A 7,033-nucleotide genomic window follows, 5' to 3' on the forward strand; every position below is an offset into this window, starting at 1 on the left:
GTTTGATATAACGAAGCAGGTTTTAAATTTCCCCGTGTTCTTGTTCAGTATAATGAATGCCACAGGGCATATTGCTTGAATTAAAACGTGATGGAGTTGATTCATAATATGTTCTATGCCTAACCATACCGATGATACCTTACAACGAGCTGGTTATATGTGTGTTGTATCTGTTTGCGCCACGCAGTAAATACAGTTCTTAAATTTCTATTCCCACAGACCATCATTGGCAGCAAAGCGCAAATTAATTTAATCTTGTTTACCCTATTGAAATAAAACTTCGCAGCTAATACGATGTGTGTTGAAAGGCGCAGGAGCCACTGAGTAGAGTCAGTAAAAGTATTTCTGCACTATTGATCCTTTTATCTCAAGACAAATTTATTGCCCTCCTTCTGTTTACAGGGACATTCGCCTCGTGATATGAACTTCAAAGTTGTTCTTGTCGGTTTGGCCATTTTTGGCTTTTTGATGTCAAGTAAGACTAGTCAATAAGCAATTAATTTTATTTTTTATATCAAGGACAAGGAAAAATTTGTTCCGGATATATCACTTCCTACTAAATTCATCATTACTATTGTGTGTTTGGCTGCCTTCGACTGGTGTATATAAAAAAAACAGCCATTCGAAGTCGATCACACCAATTGAATAGCGAAAGTAATCAGCTATAATGGGACGTGCTAGAAGACAGAGTACGAAGTTATTCATGGACAATAAGAATTATTGTTAACTCCTTTGCAAACCTTGAGACAACCGAGCCGTACAGTAACCGCACATCAGTTAGAACTCGCATTTGTACCCATAAAGAGTTTGACGGCTAAAAATACCCGATTAAACAGGAGTGCGAGATCGCTCACCCAAAACGTTGAGGCCGCAAAACCGTCGCCTCTAATCCTTACAGGAGTACAAATATGGTACTACTCTGAAACACGAGGAAATTGTCTCGCTTGTTATGCCGAAAACTGATCCAAGGTTGCGGCACTAAATATTAAAAGGTTAACGATTTAGATACGTAGCTAAAAAAGCCGAATCTACCCGCTATGCACAAAATCACCTATAGTTCACCATGTTCATTCTAATCTAAGGATTACTTGAAAAAGTACGGCGACGATGTTTTCTTTGCCGGCCATCAGCATACAATACAAAATCAAGCATAAAAGTTTTCTTCGTGTTCAACTTTAACAGTTTTATTTATCCTTCTAATCGTAATGATTTTTCACCCGAGCATCTAGCTCCATTTAGATCTGGTGCTCATAAATCTGGCTGTCGGGTGAAGCACTTCTCTGAAGTCCACTTTTTCGCACCATTTTCAGAGGTGGTGCTTAGCACTGCAGAAACGGCGTCGGAAGCAAAGCAGGCCGCACAACCGCACGAACGCGCTGCGTCCGGAGCCCAAGTTGCTGAAGAGCGCATTGGTTCAGCCTGCATTACCACACTTTGTGGCGGTGGCCTGGGCTAGCTACCGAGACTCTCTCATGGAACTGTCCGGAATGGGACGAACACTAACTTTTACCACTTTTCCAAAAATATCGAAGGCACCAATTTGTAACGAATAATTGTTTGCACAGCTCTCTCACAGTCAGTGGTGTCAGAATCTCTTTCGATCAAGATCAATGTAATAAACGTGGATACGAAATGTGCACCATGGCCTGCTCACTGGTACATTTTATGTTGTACGTCTTTATATCCTTAAATAAATAGACAATATAGAAGACGTTGCGATGAACATAACAGCAAGGTTGGCCTCAATTTTATGGTCTCTTACATCAGATTATAGGTTGGGAAATTGAAAAAGTATTAAATAAAGATAATTTAATGTGGTTGGGCAAACAGTGAGCTCTATTTGCAGTGTTGCCTGCCTCTAAAGAGTGTGAAAGAAAATCGTTACCATAGTTTTTCTCTCAACAGCAGCAAACTAGAGTTCAATCGGGTCAGTAATCGAAGGAGCCGACTTGGTTAGCCGCCTCTGCTCTCAACGGTCCGCAGGGTGCTGCAGACAATGTCAACGTTTTGCTATTATTTATATGTGGGCATATACTCTCGACCACGTAGGCTGAGGCACAAGAAACTTTGTTCCCCAGTCGGAACGCGTGCCCATTATGGCGACATTGCCTTGAAGGAGGGTTGAAATCTGGGTCAGTTGTACAGTGTGTACATCGACTTTCTTCGTCCTTGTCCCTTGGCTGGTTATTATTCTTTAAGACATTGATTTACGTGGTGTAGGTGGTTACGAGAAGGAGAGGAATGAGAGGGTAATGAAAGACACGCAAGTTGTGCAGCTCAGCAATTGGCAAGCATTCCTTTCTTAGTCGTCATCCAGGTGGCTTTAGTAAAGAAGAAATCCGTTTTTGCCTATTCGTAGGCGTATAGTACAGGTCTGTTGAGCTCTAATACACAAGTAGCCACACCCCAAAGTCACAAAGGCGCACGTTGAAAGAGGTCCTCAAGAGTGCTCAACCAGTGCCTCTTGCACAGCTCTACAAAATATCGTCGCTTGTATATTGCCTGGTCGGCGCATTGTGCTCCGTGCTTGTGCGCATATTGATTATGCAAACTTTGCCGTGATGTCAGTGAAGAACACCAAAACAAAATATATATCCACCCTTTAACGGCCCCTGGACTAAAAGTATCAATAAATAAATAAATAGATAAATAAATAAATAAATAAACAAGAGCTGCTTTAAAGTGTCTTTTAATTTTCATTTTCTTTTTTCAGCTTTAACATTGCCTCCAGGTCACTGCGCGCGTTCTTTAGATGTCTTCGCACTTTCGTAGCGCGACTGTGCACACTGAAGTATAGTCTTTTGAAAGCACCTAATAAGTAGTACGTGCTTTTGCGCGCAGATAATAATGACTCTGGAAGCAAAATGGGCCGTCGTCGGCCACCTAAAGTTCTAAATAAGCAATACTAGAGGTAAGGTGCCCTTGAATTAACGGTCTAAACCAATCTGGTAGTCTAAAATACTGACAGTCAGCTGCACTCTAGCTGTCATATACGGAATATGTTTCACTGCCCTCATATGAGATTACACTGAGTCAGAAAATCATTCCAGATAATAGAAAATTTCTTCTGCAATTCATGAGGCCTCCAGAACTCTCCGGAAACACCCCATGGTCTTGTGGGCGTATAGGTGACAGACGCTAAGAAAAATAAAATTTGTAAAATTTTTCTCACCTTGAAATTGGGAAATATACTTGATTGTTTTCGTTTCGCAATATAATTGTCCAAGACAGTTTGGCTCGATTTTGAAAAGCTTCGTTCCGCGAAAGATTGAACGTGCCTCAAAAGACAACCTTTGGATCAGAAGAGACGTTATCCACGAACAGCGTCGAATAAAGTGAATACGCAGATCGATCAAGATCAAAGACGTAAGTGAATTGAAAAAGTTTAATTTAGGAAAGGCCGTTGAGAAGGTCAAACAATCAGTGAATCAAGCGAAAGATTATAATTTCAACGTGACTTTATAAAACTTCTTGAAAATGAATCCTGAACGATTTTCAAACCATTTACGGGACCATGAAATAGCACAATCCGTACTGACACCAGAAGATAAAACTAACACGTCTAACATATACAACAATGCTTTCTTCTCAGTTTTCCCTAAATATAACGGAAGCTACCCTGAACTTTGCATATTACCCAATAACAATATCGAACCTTTCAGAATTACAGATGACGGCATTTTTCACCATCCTCTCATCCTAGATCCTAAAAAAGCAACCGGCCCTAATAATATTCCGAATGATTGTTTTTTTTTTTAGTATGCGGAGTGGTGTAGCAGATACCTCTTAGTCATCCTTCGCAAATCTATTTCGTCGTCAAGATTGCCAAAAGAGTAGAAAACAGCAAAGATGTTACCTATCCAGAAATCATGGACACAGCTTCGCCCGCAAGTTATACACCAATATGTCGTGCAAGTACCATCATGTAGAATCCTCAAACCAATCATTTCGAATAACAACTTTTCTCGAGAGCAATAGCATGTTGCTTGCGACGCGGGTTCTGAATCGTTAAGCCAGTAACTGAGTTTTGTGCATGACCTAGCAGTTCGCATTAACAACCTTCGACAGACAGACATTTGATGCTCAATTTTTTGAAAGCTTTCAAATGTGTATTATACAATAAGTTAATAGGAAATTTAGAAACTTTTATCAGAGACAGATAATTACTATCTTGGTTAACAAAATTTCTGTACCATCGCTTTCAGTTTGTAGTTTTCAAGCATTTCCCATCCAAAATAGTACCCGTTACATCGGGAGTGCCCCAGGGATTAGTTCCTGGGCCACTGGTAGTTCTGCATTTTTATCAGCGATATAACTAACAACAATATTTCTAGGCATAAGTTCTTTGCAGATGACTGTATTCTTTGCAAAACAATCAATATCCACGAAACTCACCTCTCATCAAATAGTTCCCCTAAGCAAATACCCAAATATAGTAAACACAGCAAATGACAATAAACACTTAAAAATCTGTTACATGACCGTAACAAGAAAGAAGCACCAGTCGCGCTTTTCATTCACAATAATCGGGGCACCACTAACAGAAGTTACACGCCATAAATATTTAGCTATCACGCGGTAATCTGACCTTAGGTAGGACTATCACATCACTGGCCTACTGAAAAAATTGTATGAGGCAATAACCTCACATTTTCTCACACAATCTCACTCAATTCGCATAAGAAATCACATACAAATCGCATATAATTGCATAAGATCTCATAGTTTCTTAAATATTATCATAAATTATGCGAAATATTTTATGATAATGATGTCCACCGTATGAGAGTCTATGCGATTTGGTGAGATTTGGGAGATTATTGCTCGATAGAACTTTTGGTTTTTCAGTAGGGTGGCATTACATCAGTTGCTATGTGAGAAAGTTTTGCTTATATGGAGAAGCTTAAGTTTTACACCATTAGCCACTGAACACCTAGCATACAAAACTTTCGTAAGGATAATTTTATAATACGCGAATACTGTCTAGTACCCTCAATCAGTAACAAAAATAAAAGACTAGAAGCTGTTCAACGCAAGGCACTCCGAGCAATATATAACAAGTACAAACGCACTCATTCTCTGACTGTTGCTGTTTCATGCGGCATCCCTACCTTATCATCGGGAAGCCATAAAATCGCGACTAAATTTTATGTTTCAGTTATTACATTACCACTACAATATAGATTTGGAAAAATACATAATCTCATTATCGTGACCATCTCGGCACAAATACTCATACACACTAGCTGAGTGTATCTGTCACAATGGCACATTTAAGCAATCTTTCATTCCTTTCGCCACCACTGAAAAGAATCGCTTAGATAATCGCCTTACCAGCGCGAAATCTCTATCTTCATTCCTATCAGAAGCAGAACATTTAATAAATTCGCGGTAGTGGTGCAAGTGCCCTACCTGCTACCAATAGTTTGAACAGCTGTCACGTGCACAACTTTGTCGCTTGCGCGATGTGTAGTGCATTGTGAAATGTTTTTTATTACGGATCTTTTTGCTTTGTTCGCCGCTTAGCACAAGTAATTTGTTTCCATTTTCGCCTTCGTGTACTTCTATGCCCTCTCGTGCAGTCCATGAAAAATAAGTAGATATGTTCTCTGCTGTACTAACAACTTCTTGCTAGGTCTTGGAAGAAGTACGACAGCATTGTAAATTAGTAAATAAAAATGTATTCATTTTTTTTTGCACTAAAGGTCTGACGCAGTACCCACAGAAGGTTTGTTCCAACGAGAAAAAGTACAAGCACGCTGAACACAAGTACCGCATCGAATGTGTACAGTAGCTCCAGATCACAAATTATGAACGTATTCAAAATTGGCAATCGTTCCGAGAAGGTCATTCGAGGCTCGGGAATTAAGACGACACTGGTTAGTTTAGATCTGAATGGCGGGATTCCAACCCTATGTTCGTGTTCCAGTGGTGGTAGATTTCGGACGGCAGAAGAATGAGTTAGTTGCGAAGAACGGGATGAATATGAACAATTTTATAAAATAAGCCAATATTACAAATTTTACAATCGTAAGCCAATTACATTTTGTTTTTCATGCGTTTCGGGGAAAATATATAGCTGTTTAATAACAGCTGGAATATATCGAACTGTATATTTCTAAACTGCTTGGATGGCATGCGGTAGCTTATCGTCAGTCATTATATTCTCGAATGTATGACGCATACTCTAGTTTGCTCTGAACAAGCGGTTCTTATAAAAGAACAGATGAAGCAAGTCTAAATCGGCAGAAAATTCTTGAAGATACATCATCGCGATTCAACAGGTAATTATAGTGTTGATGTGAAACGCAGATGAGATTTCGACTCGAAGATAAGGGTAAGAAGCGATACATTCGAGGATTTGGTTGTCTATTTTATAAACGCAAGGACAGCTACAACTGTACAGGAACAAATCGTTTACGCTTAGGGTTAATCAGATATATTTTTCACAGATCGTGCTGACTACCGGAAGCGGCGATGTAGCCTTCGAGAAAAGAACACTGTCATCTGCAAATACATTACCGCTAGATGAAACACAGACAGATCATTTTAGACATGAGGAAGAACAGCGGATCTCACATAAAACATGAGGAAGTCCAGAGTGGCCGGGAAGGTTGGTGCGCATTGTGACTACCCTTGGTTGCAGATCTGAGTTTTCCAAAACTCAGGCGACATTCTGAGCTGCTAGCTGTCAAAGGGCCGGTTTTCTTTAGCTGCTCATTTGCCATTGTGTTTAAACTTTTCTGTGCAAAAAAAAATGAAAATCACATTGGTAACTAGTCACGAAGAGTCGGACTCGACTGAACGACTGAACTGAACTGAACTGATGTAGGCAGCGAGAAAATTTTTAAATCGCTGGGAGCTTTTTAATGGAGAATACAGAAGTAATGTCGCGCTGGACTAAAGATATTATGAATCCATCCCACCCTTGTTGGATAATTCACTTCAAGAATATATAAGCATCATCTCTGCGGAACGTAGAATAATAGGCGGTCTGACTTAACGGCTGTCTGCCCCTTAGCGAAGGTCGACT

General features: G+C 39.9%; 1 long non-coding RNA gene across 1 annotated transcript; it reads left to right on the forward strand.

Annotated features, from left to right (window-relative positions):
- Positions 1–406: 406 nt before the first annotated feature.
- Positions 407–1,794, forward strand: LOC146195415 (uncharacterized). Its single transcript, XR_014705567.1, has 2 exons — positions 407–475; positions 1,311–1,794. It is a non-coding gene; the product is annotated as an uncharacterized LOC146195415 (long non-coding RNA).
- Positions 1,795–7,033: the final 5,239 nt, after the last annotated feature.

This window comes from Amblyomma maculatum, chromosome 3 (genome assembly GCF_055883805.1).
Source record: "Amblyomma maculatum isolate TAMU_Amacu chromosome 3, ASM5588380v1, whole genome shotgun sequence".
In the NCBI taxonomy this organism is placed as follows: domain Eukaryota; kingdom Metazoa; phylum Arthropoda; class Arachnida; order Ixodida; family Ixodidae; genus Amblyomma; species Amblyomma maculatum.